Consider the following 18,816-nt stretch of genomic DNA (forward strand, 5'->3'; position numbering starts at 1 on the left):
ATTTCTCAGCACAAGAATAGACTGACGAGTTTCAGAAGCAAGTTCTTTGTTTCTGGCCATTTTTAGCCTGTAATCGAACCCACAAATGCTGATGCTCCAGATACTCAACTAGTCTAAAGAAGGCCAGTTTTATAGCTTCTTTAATCAGAACAACTGTTTTCAGCTGTGCTAACATAATTGCAAAAGGGTTTTCTAATGATTAATCAGCCTTTTAAAATGATTAACTTGGATTAGCTAACACAACGTGCCATTGGAACACAGGAGTGATGGTTGCTGATAATGTGCCTCTGTACGTCTATGTAGATATTCCATTAAAAATCAGCTGTTTCCAGCTACACTAGTCATTTATAACATTAACAATGTCTACACTGCATTTCTGATCAATTTGATGTTATTTTAATGGTAAAAAAAATAAGCTTTTCTTTCAAAAACAATGACATTTCTAAGTGACCCCAAACTTTTGAACGGTAGTGTATATTTTTTACAAATCAATAATTGGAGTCAAAGAGCAGAGGGATTAAGCAAGCACAATACTGTCGCATAACGCTTAGCTTCACTCATTTATGGAGAAGAAAAAAAACACACAACCCAAGCCTAAAATAAACTAATCCTCTTCCCCCTGACGGAACCAGCAAACAAAAACATAATAATTGCGACTGCACTTCTCGTGCCAGTACACTCTTCTTCTTCTTGCCCAACAACAGGATGATGCGCCTCCAACAGACACACAGCGTGCGTCTCAAATGGCATAGGGCTCTGGTCATAGTAGTGCACTCTATAGGGAATTGGGGTGCCATTTGGAACGCTACTACAGTAAAGTGAATAGGAGAAGAGACCCAGTAATTTGTGCTGTAGAGCTTTAATGTCATAACAACCATAAACCTACACAATGGTTCATGTGTGAATACAGTGCATTTAGACAAGAGCTTTAGTTCTAAAGGCTTATTAAACAATAGTAGCTCACTAACTAAGCTCTTATGAATTGAGACTATTCTGAAGAATAGCCAAAGCATAAGTCTATTTTCCAATTGAAATAAAGAGAGAGAGAGAGTCAGACAGAAAGACAGCGTCAGACAGAGACATGCTTGTAAATATATGAGTTGAGTGAACAAGTGCACACTTCTAGTTGAAGGGATGAAAATGGGAATACAGCCTTACAGTCAGTCAGTCAGCCAGCCATACAGTCAGCCAGCCAGCCATACAGTCAGTCATAGTCAGCCAGTCAGGTGGTGCTGAAGATATACTGTCCCATGTCACCAAATCCCTGTTGGTTTCTGCTACCCTAGATTGAGACCTGAAAAGAGCCCGAGCGGGGAACATTTGGGATTGATTTGCTGCTATTTTTACATGTCCTACTTGAAATAAAAGCTTTAGAGATACAGTCAGAGACCGTCGGCCTCAACATCAGTGGGAGCCCTGAAAGTGTTTATCGAAATCAAAAGTAAGTCAAAGGAAAGTCCTTCAGAACCTGAATAAGGGGAATCTCTTTGCTATAGCAGTGTATATGACACAGACTTGTGATAACCAATGTATTCAGGACTTCGTCATGACAAGGCAACAGAGAGAGACATATTCCTCCTCTCCTTCCACCCCATTCCCACTAACAGGAAAATAATGCATTCTTTAGAGCAACAAAAATAAACATGCTGTAAGCCACACACACACACACACACACACACACACACACACTGGATTTTATAAACAGAAAGGTTGCCTCAGTTCACAGTGTACCTTGGTATGGAGGAGGATTCACACAGCAGCAGTTTCATTTCTCACTGGCCCATAAATCTAAATGGAACATACACTTTTAACAATAACCATTGTGTGTGTCCCAAATGCCCCCCTGATCCCTATATAGTGCACTACTTTTGACCAGGGCCTTATGGGTCCTCCTGCTCTTTGGGCCCTGGTCAAAAGTAGTGCACAATGAAGGGAATAGGGTGCCATTTGGGACCCGACCATTGTCTTTGAGAATAAAGCCGAGGCAGGCTATTATCCTCTAGCTAGCTGTGATGACTGATCACAGGCAGTAATACTCTGCAGTAGCAGTGACATTATACACATGACGGTGCATTACAGCACTGCCTCCAGGGCTTCTGGCACTGTCATGCCTTACAGAAGTCCATCTTGGATCTTAAATTAATACTTCATGTAAACAAAACTAAATTCATGCTATTATCTAGGTACCATAACGTCGCCTTAAGTGACCTTGAAATTACTAGCCTGAACAGAACACAAATTGAACGGAGTTCCCTCTGGTAAATATCTTGACTAAGCTGTACATGTACACCCGCACATCGACTCGGTACCCCTCTACATAGCGGCGTTATTGTTATTTTATTGTGTTACTTATTTTTTTAGTATATTATTTCTTAACTCTTATTTTTCTTTAAACTGCATTGTTGGTTAAGGGCTTGTAAGTCAATGTTTCACAGTAATGTCTATACCTGTTGTATTCGGCACGTGACAGAAAATTTGATCTTGGTATCTGGCTAGATGATAAATATGCATGTTACTGAGCTGGTAAAGAAATTGATGATCAAAATGTGATTATTTTTACAGAAATAGAGCATGTCTGTCTTATGATAATAGACAGGAAGTTGTCCAGGCAACTTTTGTCTGTTTTAGATTACCGGGATATAATCTACTGGCATGCAGAAGATTCCACACCTAAACCTCTAGATGCTGTTTTCCCATTGTGCCCTTAGATTCATCACTGGCAGGTAGCCTAGTGGTTAGAGTGCTGGACTAGTAACCGAAAGGTTACAAGTTCAAATCCCCGAGCTGACAAGGTAAAAATCTGTCGTACTGTCCCAACAAGGCAGTTAACCTGCTGTTCCTAGGCCATCAATGAAAATAAGAATTTGTTCTTAACTAACTTACCTAGTTAGATAAAATGACTGGTGATGGTTTTAGAACTCACCATTGTGTATTGTATCAAAAGGTGGGTTGGGCCTCTGTATGTAAGAAGAGAGCAGCATTCCCTTCTGTTCATTTACAAAGCGCTCCTGGAGAAACTTCCAACGTATCTGACCACACTGGTCAAGGCCACCATAGAATACACTACAAGAGCACAAGATTGGATAGAGCAAGAGGTTCCAAGGATGGCTTCTGATTTAGGGAGAGATGGTTCTAGATTTTTTGCTCCACAGATGTGGATTATGTTGCAGGGGAGGCTCAGGCTTGATTGCCTGTTGCCCTTTAGGGAATGTAAAACATTAGTAGGGAATGATCTAAGTGAGGTAATTTAGTACTTTTATTGTGTTTGGTATTGACGTGTGTGTTTGTATTGTGCAGGCTCATTTGAAAAAGAGACTTGGTCTCAATTTGACACCCTGCTAACCTTTATTTCTTAATAAATAAAATGCAATTAACGTGCTGGTCCCAAACATCCTCCCATTCACAGGACACACACGCCCACGGTGGAGGAACGACACAGTGCAGAGGGATCTTGTCAGGAGAGACAGCTCTGCATCTCCCCCTCCCCCTCTTGCTGAGGTGCAGAATGCTGTGAATGGCCACAGTCACCAGCGCTCACTAGACAGAGAGTCACTCTGTGACCAGCACTGGAGACCAGACAGAGTCTCAATCTGTGGCCAGCACGGCAGATCAGGCAGAGGGGAACAAAGGAGATACTGTGATCTTCAATCACATGGACGCTCATAGTGCTAGTGGAGGCACACAAAACACACCCTCTCGTTCTGCCAGCTGTCCTCCTACCGCTCCCTGGGCCCCGCTGGCCCCCCAGCTGTGACTGATACCCCCACCTCCAGCAGGCTTGGGTGAGTTCCAGGGAGGCCTGGATTTTACAAAACACAGTCGTCACCCCCCACAGAGTTCCCCCTGTACCCCCATCCCTGCTGCCAGAAGTACTAGGACCACAGTGTAATTCCTCACCCCTGCAGATCAGGCTCACTGAACAGCTAGTAGCTAGCTACATGCACCACTTTCAACAACCCTCCACCTCAATCATCTCTGCCAATAGCCCAGGCTGTGTGGGGCCTAGCTATGTCAGAGAAATGATACTGTATACTGCTGGCTGGGGACATTTAAAAGCTGGAATCCTTCATGAGGAAACAGCCACATCCGTTTCCAATATTACAACATAACAGTTACTGCAAACAACCAACACAGTTTTTCCCCTCTGACATCATTGCACAACCGATAGAAGAGAACAACATGTATATTAAAAATAAAGACAAATCACCCTTAGTTCAGCAACAAAAACAAGAGAGGTGGTGGGGCCAGCCATTGGTGCTGTTTCCCCCTACTGCAGACTCCATCTTTTACTGCCACTTACCTCATGCCGCCATTGTTTGCTTTACCACCCTCATCTCTAAACCCATGCCTTTACAAAGCCAATAAAAACAAACTATTTGTCACATGGACAGTATACAAGAGGAATAAAATAAATGTGTGTATTTATTGTACACATGTAGTGTATGTGTGTCAAAGTCGTGTATAAGACACACACACACATAATTTAAATAACAAAACTATTAAATAACTCATATGGAATCATGTAGTAACCAAAAAAAGTGTTATACAAAACAAAATATATTTTATATTCTTCAAAGTAGCCACCCTTTGTCTTGATGACAGCTTTGCACACACTTGGCATTCTCTCCACCAGCTTCATGAGGTACTCACCTGGAATGCATTTCAATTAACAGGTGTGCCTTGATAAAGTTAATTTGTGGATTTTCTTTCCTTCTTAATGCGTTTGAGCCAATCAGTTGTGATGTGACAAGGTAGTGATGGTATACAGAAGATAGCCCTATTAGGCAAAATATCAATTCCATATTATGGAAAGAAAAGCTCAAATAAGCAAAGAGAAATGACAATCCATCATGACTTTAAGACATGAAGTTAAGTCAATCTAGAAAGTTTCAATAACCTTATAAGTTTCTTCAAGTGCAGTCGCAAAAACCATCAAGCACTATGATGAAACTGGCTCTCATGAGGACCACCACAGGAAAGGAAGACCCAGAGTTACCTCTGCTGCAGAGGATAAGTTCATTAGTTACCAGCCTCAGAAATTGCAGCCCAAATAAATGCTTCACAGAGTTCAAATAACAGACATCTCAACATTATCTGTTCAGAGGAAACTGCGTGAATCAGGCCTTCATGGTCGATTTTCTGCAAAGAAACCACTAGTATAGGACACCATTAAGAAGAAGAGACTTGCTCGGGCCGAGAAACATGAGCAATGGACATTAGACCGGTGGAAATCTGTCCTTTGGTCTGATGAGTAGAAATGGGAGATTTTTGGTGAGGAGGTGGTGTAATGGTGCTTTACTGCAGGGTGCTAGCCATGGACCCTCTGACCCCACTGCAGGGTGCTAGCCAAGGACCCTCTGACCCCACTGCAGGGTGCTAGCCATGGACCCTCTGACCCCACTGCAGGGTGCTAGCCATGGACCCTCTGACCCCACTGCAGGGTGCTAGCCATGGACCCTCTGACCCCACTGCAGGGTGCTGGACCTGGCACCAGGGTTGCATCCCAAATGGCACCCTATCCCTTCATAGCACACTACTTTTGACCATTGTCCTATGGGCCTGGGTTAAGTAGTGCACTAGATTGATTTGGGATGCAGCATAGGCCTTTCAGCCCTCTGCTTCAGTCAGACTAAAACAGGGATCATCAACTAGATTCAGCCGTGGGCAGATGTTTTCTTGAGCGGATTGTCGAGGGAGGGGAACATAATTACAAATCATTTATAGACTCAAATTGACCACAAGAAGCCCAAACAGATGAAATATTTTTGTAAAACATTTGTTTTCAAATCTTGCATACATTTGTATGCGATCATACACAGTGTACAAAACATTAGGAACCTCTGCTCTTTCCATGACATAGGTTGACCAGATGAATCCAGGTGAAAGCTATGATCCCTTACTGATATCACCTGTTAAATCCAATGCAATCCATGTAGATTGGCAAAAGGGGGTGCAACTCAATATTAGGAAGGTGTTCCTAATGTTTTGTACACTCGTCATATATCTCTCTATTATGCGTGAGAATACTTTGGAACAGATTTCCCCAAAAAATAATCACTTGGAGCTGATTCACTGTTGTTTTTAGTCTTTAATCTCCATCAAATAAAACAATTAATTGGGGGGGCAAATTTAAAAAAAAATAATATATATAAATATAAAATGGCCCGTGGGCCAAATTCGGTCCGTGGGCCGTCAGTTGAGGAACCCTGGGCTAAACCGTTCATTGGGTTTGCAGAGGGCTGTTCTTCTTTCCTCTAGTAAAATTTCTACGACACTGCTCAGGGGACTCACACCCTCCACTTATGGTGCAGTACAGTTTCATGCGATTGAACTCTAGTCTATTTTGGGATATGAACATCATGAACATAAAGAGAATTTAAAACTACATAATTGTTGTTTTTTTCTGGGTTAATTATTGCATGTAACCCATACTTATGTGTAACAGGGAGAGAGAACATTAAGAACAAGGCCTCTGCTGTGCTTCAAACTGAGCTCTCATTGCAACAGGTAATATGTCATTATAATGATGTCATCAAATAGCATCCATTTGTCACGATGCTGTGAATTCAGAGGAACAACAGATCTTGTTTCACATGGTGTGTTCAACTCAAGAGGGCAGACTCTGGCCAGACTCATATGAATATATTGAGAAACAACCACAGCAAAAGGGGTTGTAAGATGACACTGTATGTTGCCTTGTTTCCTGCAAAGTATCCGTTCGTACAGGAAATAGATCAGATCACATGATGCAACAGGAAGTGGTAGCTCACCTTCCACTAGTCTGGGGCATTCCCCCTCCCCCACCCCATTCTAAGGACACACTCTGTCCTGTTTTTCTACTGGGGCTCCTTCCTTCCTTCTTTCCTTCATGTTGTTTCATTCTATCCAGACCGTCTGTCTGGATTCAGAAATGCACACAGACCAGTTAGACAGATCTCAGTCTGCCCCTCCAGGCAAAGAGACTACCTTCAACACACAAGCCTCCAGCCCAGCCAGCCAGCCAACCAGTCCTAGACTATTAGAGCAGCAAGTGCTGCTGCTGGCATCAAAAGCACTGTCCCTCTTTATTTGTAGACACTCGCTCTGGGGAGTGCAGAATCTGAGAATCTGTGACAAAGTTCCACAGCAGGTGGCCTGCAGATGTGGTGGGGGGATTGACTTGCCAACAATGGTGACAGTCAGGGACAGTGAGAATTCCAGTTCAGAAAAATAAGAAAATGCCTTGAGGGTCCTCTTCCATCCAGCTGCAATGTTGACCCAAACAGGCTGTCCACTACATAGTGCACTAGTTTTAACCAGAGCCCCTATGGGCCCCTATTCCCAACACTGTCTGCTCTGCTGTAGCAACCGCAGAAGATAAATCCACACAAGGAAAAGAGAAACAAATCTCCTCACAGCTATGCTCCAGTTGGTCCCACCAGGTGTGTGCGTGTGTGTGCAGGGGTAAGCCAACTTCCACAGATGTTGCTGTAACTGAATACACCTCTGCCTCCTGGGAGAGCAAGGGATGTGACAGACAGGGGGGAGGGGCGCCAAATCACCCTGACAACGAGCGATACATAATCCAAACCGGAGCAGTTGTTATGGCTCCCGACGTTCTAATCTGGAGTGTCCGGCAGATGCTCAGTGAGCAGATTCAGAATCACCACACAGGCAGACAGGCTCCTCATTTCAGGACAAAGATGAATATTACAGAGGCTGAAACTGGCAGAAAATGACTGGCTGAAAAGACACCGAGAAAACATTACAGATTCTGTATGCGTCCCAAATGGCACCCTATTCCCTACATTATAGAGCACTACTTTTGAGCAAAGCCCTATGGGCCCTCAGCAAATGTAGTGCACTACATAGTGAATAGGTTGAAATGCTATTTGGGACAATCCCACTGCTTTTCTTGAATTTTTTATTATCTGACAGATTCCAGGTGTTGTGTTTGTGAGCTGTTGTTAAACTCAAGGTCAGCCTGCGATGAATGACACAGTCAACTTAAGACAGTGTATCACTGCCCTGGGAACATGACTCCACCACAACACAACACACACACAGAGACAGTCTTATCCAGCTTTACTGGTATCCAGAATTCAGGGTCAGTATAAAGATCACAACACCACAGAAGAAGTATGAAACAAGCTCTCGCAGAGAAAGCATTAACACATTTGTAGACCTAATCAGTGTTTGGAAATGAATAAATTAGCTAGTACTACATCCTTAAAACAATCTCCACAATATCTCTCAAATATTAGTCTCTTTCAAATCAAACATCTTGGTATCATAATTATTAAATGCCGGCCTTATGCAATTTTCTTTCCTTGATGTGGTAAAAAGGAGCCCATCAATTTGGTTTGCGTACGTAGTGTTGTTTCATTAGGCTATGGCTTCATTTGCATAGCCAGACCATACTGGAGTGGAAATGAGAAACAGATCAAAGAGATAACAAGAGGGTCAGTCAAGGGAGGGGGGAAGGAGTAAGAGACACACAGAGAGAGCGAGAGAGACAGAGAGAGAGAGAGCAAGAGAGCTCATGGTTTCTTAGAAACCAAGCAACCTGGTCCATCCATCCATCTCTCTCCCTCCATCCATCCAATCTAACACTGTGCTTTATTTCCAGTCCATCTCACGATCCATCCATCCATGTGTTGCCCTCTCCCATCAGGGCCAGGCTTTGATGAGACCTGCATCCTGCGCTGTGAGCAGCAGGGGGGAGAGGAGAGAGACGGAGGAGAAGAGCGCTGTGGCTATGACTGGCATGCCACGTCCATGCTGTACAAGGCACGGAGAGGGAGCAGGGAGGGAGAGACACACGCAGACACACACGGACGGCAGAGCTACAGCGTAGGGAGAATGTGATGTAGTGCTCTCCATCAGGGTAAGGGACAGGCCTGTGAATCACTGTCAGTGTAGAGACGGGATCAGAACAGAGGCTATAGAGTCCCCAGTAAAGACGGGATCAGAACAGAGGCTATAGAGTCCCCAGTAAAGACGGAATCAGAACAGAGGCTATAGAGTCCCCAGTAAAGACGGGATCAGAACAGAGGCTATAGAGTCCCCAGTAAAGACGGGATCAGAACAGAGGCTATAGAGTCCCCAGTAGAGACGGGATCAGAACAGAGGCTATAGAGTCCCCAGTAGAGACGGGATCAGAACAGAGGCTATAGAGTCCCCAGTAAAGACAGAATCAGAACAGAGGCTATAGAGTCCCCAGTAGAGACAGAATCAGAACAGAGGCTATAGAGTCCCCAGTAGAGACGGGATCAGAACAGAGGCTATAGAGTCCCCAGTAGAGACGGGATCAGAACAGAGGCTATAGAGTCCCCAGTAGAGACGGGATCAGAACAGAGGCTATAGAGTCCCCAGTAAAGACAGAATCAGAACAGAGGCTATAGAGTCCCCAGTAGAGACGGGATCAGAACAGAGGCTATAGAGTCCCCAGTAGAGACAGAATCAGAACAGAGGCTATAGAGTCCCCAGTAAAGACAGAATCAGAACAGAGGCTATAGAGTCCCCAGTAGAGACGGAATCAGAACAGAGGCTATAGAGTCCCCAGTAGAGACGGAATCAGAACAGAGGCTATAGAGTCCCCAGTAGAGACAGAATCAGAACAGAGGCTATAGAGTCCCCAGTAGAGACAGAATCAGAACAGAGGCTATAGAGTCCCCAGTAAAGACAGAATCAGAACAGAGGCTATAGAGTCCCCAGTAAAGACAGAATCAGAACAGAGGCTATAGAGTCCCCAGTGGAGACGGAATCAGAACAGAGGCTATAGAGTCCCCAGTAAAGACGGAATCAGAACAGAGGCTATAGAGTCCCCAGTAGAGACGGGATCAGAACAGAGGCTATAGAGTCCCCAGTAAAGACAGAATCAGAACAGAGGCTATAGAGTCCCCAGTAGAGACGGAATCAGAACAGAGGCTATAGAGTCCCCAGTAGAGACGGAATCAGAACAGAGGCTATAGAGTCCCCAGTAGAGACGGGATCAGAACAGAGGCTATAGAGTCCCCAGTAGAGACGGAATCAGAACAGAGGCTATAGAGTCCCCAGTAGAGACGGGATCAGAACAGAGGCTATAGAGTCCCCAGTAGAGACGGGATCAGAACAGAGGCTATAGAGTCCCCAGTAGAGACGGAATCAGAACAGAGGCTATAGAGTCCCCAGTAGAGACGGGATCAGAACAGAGGCTATAGAGTCCCCAGTAGAGACGGGATCAGAACAGAGGCTATAGAGTCCCCAGTAAAGACGGGATCAGAACAGAGGCTATAGAGTCCCCAGTAGAGACGGGATCAGAACAGAGGCTATAGAGTCCCCAGTAGAGACGGGATCAGAACAGAGGCTATAGAGTCCCCAGTAAAGACGGAATCAGAACAGAGGCTATAGAGTCCCCAGTAGAGACGGGATCAGAACAGAGGCTATAGAGTCCCCAGTAGAGACGGGATCAGAACAGAGGCTATAGAGTCCCCAGTAGAGACGGGATCAGAACAGAGGCTATAGAGTCCCCAGTAGAGACGGGATCAGAACAGAGGCTATAGAGTCCCCAGTAAAGACGGAATCAGAACAGAGGCTATAGAGTCCCCAGTAGAGACGGGATCAGAACAGAGGCTATAGAGTCCCCAGTAGAGACGGGATCAGAACAGAGGCTATAGAGTCCCCAGTAGAGACGGGATCAGAACAGAGGCTATAGAGTCCCCAGTAGAGACGGGATCAGAACAGAGGCTATAGAGTCCCCAGTAGAGACGGGATCAGAACAGAGGCTATATAGTCTCCAGTAGAGACGGGATCAGAACAGAGGCTATATAGTCTACCGTAGAGACGGGATCAGAACAGAGGCTATATAATCTACAGTAGAGACGGGATCAGAACAGAGGCTATAGAGTCTCCAGTAGAGACGGGATCAGAACAAAGGCTATAGTAGAGACGGGATCAGAACAGAGGCTATATAGTCTACCGTAGAGACGGGATCAGAACAGAGGCTATATAGTCTCCAGTAGAGACGGGATCAGAACAGAGGCTATATAGTCTACCGTAGAGACGGGATCAGAACAGAGGCTATATAGTCTACCGTAGAGACGGGATCAGAACAGAGGCTATATAGTCTCCAGTAGAGACGGGATCAGAACAGAGGCTATATAGTCTACCGTAGAGACGGGATCAGAACAGAGGCTATATAGTCTACCGTAGAGACGGGATCAGAAGAGGCTATATAGTCTACCGTAGAGACGGGATCAGAACAGAGGCTATATAGTCTACAGTAGAGACGGGATCAGAACAGAGGTGTGTGCAGCTATTTACATACCGTAAATACCATAGTATATAGACAAACAAAAGCAGGCTAGAGAAATTATGCCAGGGGGCTTGGATGTTGTTTTGGGGGGTTTTGTACCACGCCCTGAAAATTAGGGGAAACACTAACAGGAGCTATACATTAGCAGAAGGCACTGGGCCCAGTGACCAGGGAGCGTGATCCTCCTGTCGTTTTAGTGTAGAACTCTGATAACCACTGAATGAATATACTATGACCTTTATCTTGAGGCAGTGTCTGTGCATCAGAGGAGCAGAGGGGTGGATTTTTACACCGGCTGTCTTCATCCCGGTCAAGACATCAGGATCAAGGCTGGATTTCTCACTGATCCGTGTACATCAGCAGTACCCTTCATAATATTTTCACGTGGAGATCGACGACAGCGATGGAGAGAAGGAAAAAAAAGAGAGAAAAGGAGAGGTTGAAGAGAGCAGGAGCGTGACGAGAAGAGGGTCGCTCCAATGAACGCAGCAGTAGGAGAGACCAGTGACCGATACTCTAACAACAGTCCACAGCTGGAGTCAACCTGTGTGAACGCCTGGGTTGTACACCAGGATGCTCCAGCTAATGGAGACCACATGTATATAACAGAGAGAAATATGATCAACACATCCAACATCATCCTGATACATTTACACCACAGCACCACGCTGCCTACACACACACACACACACCACACACACACACACACACACACACACACCAGAGAGTGAAACCACACACCCACACCCTGCTAGGCTATACTTAGATAAATGCAAAACACTAAAACGTTCATCTGACTGGTTCATACTACAGGGAACTAAATACCAAAACGCTACATACCAACTCTGCCACAGACAGCTGGAAAAGGGTAGACCAAGTACATAACTATCAGTTAGCAAACTGGTTGAAATATCTGTGGGGAGGGATGGTCTGTGGTGGTGGGATGCTAAAAACAAAACAGTCACGAACCTCTGACAAACACTAAACTCATTAGGACCAAAGTCTCGTTGAGTACAACTGGAATGTTAGTGGAGTGGGCAGGTGAGGAGATACTATCATTTACCTGATTATTTATTTGTGAACTGTACAGTTAACTCTGTTGAGCTGGCTGTAGGATAACAGAATGTCAAACCTACTTGAGGGAGCTTTGTTGCCCTTAAATCAGAGAGAGACAGACAGACAAAGGACAACTGCCAGGCGAGGTTTTCTACTCAGAAATTGCGACGGTTGCACTTGGAGGTGGGAGGGTGCCAAACTGCAGGGTATAATTTATGAGCACCCAGGCGCATTTGTGGTGAATCTGAATGAGCCCCCACCACCCCCTCTCTCAAAGTGGAGATCCCAAATCAACACTCCTTTCAGTCAGAAACCTCATCTGGGGACAAAGTATGTATCAAGCATCTCAGAGTAGGAGTGCTGATTTGGGATGAGTTCAGCTTTTTAGGTGATAATAATTCAGATTATTATGGACAGGGAGGACGTGATCCTATATCAGCAGTCCTACTCGAAGAGTCTTGTTTATTACACACGCTGATCTCCACATTATTACTGTGCTTAAACTGAATTCCTCTTCATCAATGAGGCTTATAATGGGAAACATTTGAGGGGAAAACCAAGGCTGGAACAATTAACATGGTGTCATTTTCAGTAAGACCCTTTAGGGTTTTCGACATTTTTATTTAGTCGAGAAGTTAGCAGACACTTGTTATGACCAGTTAAACACTCTTCTCCCCTGTGTGTGTGTGTGTGTGTGTTATGACCAGTAAAACAGTATTTCCTCTGTGTGTACATTCCTTCGATATTCTGTTCTTCAGGTGTCTATAAAATGTATGATATTTTGCTGACACACATCACTTCTGGGCTGCTAGTCGAGGCCTTCCAGACCTGACACACATCACTTCTGGGCTGCTAGTCGAGGCCTTCCAGACCTGACACACATCACTTCTGGGCTGCTAGTCGAGGCCTTCCAGACCTGACACACATCACTTCTGGGCTGCTAGTCGAGGCCTTCCAGACCTGACACACATCACTTCTGGGCTGCTAGTCGAGGCCTTCCAGACCTGACACACATCACTTCTGGGCTGCTAGTCGAGGCCTTCCAGACCTGACACACATCACTTCTGGGCTGCTAGTCGAGGCCTTTCAGACCTGACACACCGGTCCTCCAGGAGTGAAGAAGAGTTAGGAGATTTAGGAAAAGGACGTAAGACTAGATTGTTGTGTAGAGTTAAGGAAGCATCAAGTGTGTGACACCACATCAATTTTGACACAGATTTGTACTTTGTCACAATTTGACTTCCGAAATGATCTTGTCAGATGAAAGCATACAGTACACTACAACTTGTTAAAATAAGGCAATCTCAATCATAAGCCTCATACCAAAACTCCTTATGGCAGAACATGTAGATGAAACAGAGAAACGATGTAACGGTGGGCAACTTTGAGGGCGGTAGGTAGCCTAGCGGTTAAAGCGCTGAGCAAGTAACCAAAATGTCGCTAGTTCGAATCCCAGAGCCAACAAGTTGAAAAATCACTTAACCATAAATCGCTCCAGGGTCGTCGTTGATAATGGCTGACCCTGGCCATGACCCCACCGAGGGTGTCTCAGGGGGAGTTGGGATATGCAAAAAAACTATTCTAATTCACACATGGGTATTAATACACACGTGTACATGTGTGAAATGGGACAAATGTAAACAACCACCAAATTATTATTATTATGAACCCAATCCAAGGCCAACATCAATACACATTATCTTAACTTAGCCTACACTGGCCTTCATGTCCAATGATACTCCATAAATACAGTACCATCTACCTACTGCCATCCTGACACCCATAACATCTAGCAACCATACTCAGTGGGAGCCAGTATGTTCTGTGTGTGTTCACAGTAGCAGTCAAAAGTTTGGACGCACCTACTCAATTCAAGGGTTTTTCTTTCTTTTTTTTACTATTTTCTACATTATAGAATAATAGTGAAGACATCAAAACTATGAAATAGCACATATGGAATCATGTATTAACCATAAAAGTGTTAAACAAATCTAAATATTTTTATCTATATTGCGCCAAGAGTGTGCAAAGTTGTCATAAAGGCAAAGGGTGGCTACTTTCAAAAATCTCAAATATACACTGCTCAAAAAAATAAAGGTAACACTTAAACAACACATCCTAGATCTGAATGAAAGAAATAATCTTATTAAATACTTTCTCTTTACATAGTTGAATGTGCTGACAACAAAATCACACAAAAATAATCAATGGAAATCCAATTTATCAACCCATGGAGGTCTGGATTTGGAGTCGCACTCAAAATTAAAGTGGAGAACCACACTACAGGCTGATCCAACTTTGATGTAATGTCCTTAAAACAAGTCAAAATGAGGCTCAGTAGTGTGTGTGGCCTCCACGTGCCTGTATGACCTCCCTACAACGCCTGGGCATGCTCCTGATGAGGTGGCGGATGGTCTCCTGAGGGATCTCCTCCCAGACTCGGTCTAAAGCATCCGCCAACTCCTGGACAGTCTGTGGTGCAACGTGGCGTTGGTGGATGGAGCGAGACATGATGTCCCAGATGTGCTCAATTGGATTCAGGTCTGGGGAACGGGCGGGCCAGTCCATAGCATCAATGCCTTCCTCTTACAGGAACTGCTGACACACTCTAGCCACATGAGGTCTAGCATTGTCTTGCATTAGGAGGAACCCAGGGCCAACCGCACCAGCATATGGTCTCACAAGGGGTCTGAGGATCTCATCTCGGTACCTAATGGCAGTCAGGCTACCTCTGGTGAGCACATGGAGGGCTGTGCGGCCCCCGAAAGAAATGCCACCCCACACCAAACCGGTCATGCTGGAGGATGTTGCAGGCAGCAGAACGTTCTCCACGGCGTCTCCAGACTTTGTCACGTGCTCAGTGTGAACCTGCTTCATCTGTGAAGAGCACAGGGCGCCAGTGGCGAATTTGCCAATCTTGGTGTTCTCTGGCAAATGCCAAACGTCCTGCATGGTGTTGGGCACAACCCCCACCTGTGGACGTCGGGCCCTCATACCACCCTCATGGAGTCTGTTTCTGACCGTTTTAGCAGACACATGCACATTTGTGGCCTGCTGGAGGTCATTTTGCAGGGCTCTGGCAGTGCTCCTCCTGCTCCTCCTTGCACAAAGGCGGAGGTAGCGGTCCTGCTGCTGGGTTGTTGCCCTCCTACATCTCCTGATAGTGCCTCCATGCTCTGGACACTACGCTGACAGACACAGCAAACCTTCTTGCCACAGCTCGCATTGATGTGCCATCCTGGATGAGCTGCACTACCTGAGCCACTTGTATGGGTTGTAGACTCCGTCTCATGCTACCACTAGAGTGAAAGCACCGCCAGCATTCAAAAGTGACCAAAACATCAGCCAGGAAGCATAGGAACTGAGAAGTGGTCTGTGGTCACCACCTGCAGAACCACTCCTTTATTGGAGGTTATCTTGCTAATTGCCTATAATTTCCACCTGTTGTCTATTCCATTTGCACAACAGCATGTGAAATGTATTGTCAATCAGTGTTGCTTCCTAAGTGGACAGTTTGATTTCACAGAAGTGTGATTGACTTGGAGTTACAGTGTGTTGTTTAAGTGTTCCCTTTATTTTTTTGAGCAGTGTATATCATCACAGACAACTTTAGCATTTTAGCTAATTAGCAAAATGTCAACTACATACTACTTTTTAGCTACAGTACTTAGCAACTACCTACCATGTTAGCCAACCCTTCCCTTAACCCTTTAACCTAACTCCTAAATTAAACCTAACCCCTAGCCTGGCTAACGTTAGCCGTCTAGCAAATTCGTAACATATTGTATGTTTGGCAAATTCATAACATATAATAGGAATTGTAATTCATAACATCACACAAAATGGGTGATGGACATCAACAAATTCATTTATACAAAATGTAACTAAATGGAGTGTCTCGGATTTACATATAGAATAATATGAAAATGCTCTGAGACCAGGTTGGGGACTCAGAAACTGCACTGCCCTCTGGGAAGAGGCCTCTGAAATCATCATAGGTACTGTCAAAAACACACAAGACAGTCAGATGAAGCTCAAATAACATGAGAGTGGAGGCTGCTGAGGGGAGAACAGCTCATTATAATGGCTGTAACGGAGTAAATGGAACAGCATCAAACTGTTTTTGACACCATTCCACTGATTCCACTCCAGCCATTACCATGAGCCCGTCCTCCCCAATTAAGTTGCCACCAACCTCCTGGGGTGTGTGTGTGTCTTAGATCTCAAAACAACAATTTCTTGAAGGAGAGCATCAAAGCACTTCAGGATAATGATCCAATCTGTAAAAAACATCTGCTGGCAAACTGCTGCCTGAATGCATCTTCTAGCCTACAATGATACCCACAACGTGATTAATGACATTGAATTTACTGTGGTTCAAACGATAGCCTGCATGCATGCATCTCCATCCTAGAATAAAGACAGGTCAAACTGGAGAGAGTGAATAGGCTCAAAAACACCTGCATTGGAAGCAGGGGACGTAGGGTGCAGACTTCTCCTGTAATTAAGTTTTGTTGACACAACAGTGGCCAAAGCTGAACCAGGGACTTCTCTCCTGTAATTCAGGTTTGTTTACAGTGGCCACTGCAACCAGGGATAAAAGTCTGGACAGTGGTGTTTTGTAAGCAAGCTATCCACTTGTGTTTCAACAAACAACGACTTCATACGAGTAGTCTTTCATTGGAATTCCAGTGCAGGGGAATAGTATGCTGGCCGCGGACGCGCCAACTTCATGAGCCGCTGAACTGTTTTGAGCGAGCTTGTCCATCGACAGAGCAGCGCCCAGAACTGCGCTCCCACTCCTGCAGAAAAGTAGCCGACTGATAACATTTCCAGGGCGCGCAAACTATTCTACTGTGTAGTGTATAATACAATGTAACAATAGCAGAAATACTGGCTACAGTAGCGAGTCGAACAGCGACTATTGACAATTTATTGAGCAGTTCATTCTGGCGTGTATCCTAAACTAGTAGACGCAAAGAAGAACTGCATGCTTTCTATTAGGCTAAATTAAATGACGTTTTATTTTTTACCAACCTGGCCAAGCGATGGAACTTCTCATGTAGCAAAAACGCTGATGTTCAGAGTTTGTGTCTCAGTCAGTCAGTCAGTCGTGCATATTCTGTCGCTCTCCTCTCCTCCACTCCGCTCCAGATAATGTTTTCACTTCCTCTTTTTCTCCGCCGTCTGCTGGTTGGCTCCTCTCCTCCGAGACTCGAGCAACGATGCTAGGGATTTTGACCAATTACAACACAACAAATCCCGACAATCGAAGGGGCGACAGGACACTCCCCGTTAACGGATGGCAATCAATGACTGTATGGTGCCAATTCATATATTTCATCACTTTTTCTGATGTCCTTCATTTATTAGTAGGCTTAGGCCTATAACCGCATGGTCGGGACGGAATGCTTGTTAGAGATGTAGCCCAGAACATTATGTCATCATTGAACCTCGGATAAGCGATGCAGAGGGCTCAAGGAACAATGTATTTAATAATTCATAGCTATCGATTCATTCATACATAAAACAGACACCATCTGTGGGCGGGGTGTTATAACCGTTATCTGAAACAGATGATAATAATAGACAATTATATAAAGGCTACAGTACAGTCAATACCAGACTTGATTCAAATCATGCCACCTACATCTACTTCCAATATCTAGGCTGCCCGCAAGAGAGAAAGAGAGAGAGGAAGGGAGAAAGGGAAGAGGGGGAGAGAGAGCGAGCGAGAAAAGAAAAGAAAGAGAGAGGGAGGGAGAAAGGGGAGGGAGAGAGATAAAGAGAGGGAGGGAGAAAAAGGAGAGGGATGGAGAGAGAGGAAGAGAGTTAGAGACAGAGTGATCTGAACTGGTGCCACCGTGCCAGGTACACAGCTCTCCTCTCCACATTATAGCATCAGGATTTAAACAGGATCATGTGCCTCTACTGTCTGTCTGGCATATCATCTGGGCTAATGGTGGCCAAACACCCAACCTTTCTGTGTGACTGAAACCCATGGCTTTCTCTCTGGTACTAGATCATCTTGTAGGTCAAAAGGAAGGAAGATATGAAATATGACAAGCAAAAAGATAGATCAGTAATGAGTGGTGTTGCATAATATTAGATTGATAATACTCTGTCACGTAAACAGACAGAAATGATACGAAGAAATCCTGTTTTGTGCTATTATTCCATGTTAGGGGCCGATGCTATGGCAGTTTTTGGCAAAGAAAAATTGCATACACAAAATGGAAGATAGTTGATGTTACTGATAGTCTGAAGAGCATCCACAGACGGACTATCCAAATAGTGTTACCAACCCTAGCCTTTTCTCCTGCCCCATAAAATAGTGGTTCAATATAGAAGCTTTTCTACCTTAACTTTGCCAAAGTGTCTGCCTCGGAGCAGCAGTGTCTCAGCGATCATCTAGGAGATTCATGTCTCTGCTCTGCGAGAGAGAGAGAGAGAGAGAGAGAGAGAGAGAGAGAGAGAGAGAGAGA

The 18,816-nt window shown here is 44.8% G+C and overlaps 1 protein-coding gene across 1 annotated transcript in view; it reads right to left on the reverse strand.

Annotated features, from left to right (window-relative positions):
• Positions 1 to 17,504, reverse strand: part of elmo1 (engulfment and cell motility 1 (ced-12 homolog, C. elegans)) — a 178,936-nt gene extending 161,432 nt beyond the window's left edge. Inside the window, exon 1 of the mRNA XM_014178476.3 lies at positions 17,369 to 17,504. The gene's annotated coding sequence lies outside the window, so the exon portion shown is untranslated. The remainder of the gene's footprint in view (positions 1 to 17,368) is intronic.
• Between the last annotated feature and the right edge of the window lie 1,312 nt (positions 17,505 to 18,816).

The sequence above is a fragment of the Salmo salar genome, chromosome 27, assembly GCF_965601325.2.
Source record: "Salmo salar chromosome 27, fSalSal1, whole genome shotgun sequence".
In the NCBI taxonomy this organism is placed as follows: Eukaryota; Metazoa; Chordata; class Actinopteri; order Salmoniformes; family Salmonidae; genus Salmo; species Salmo salar.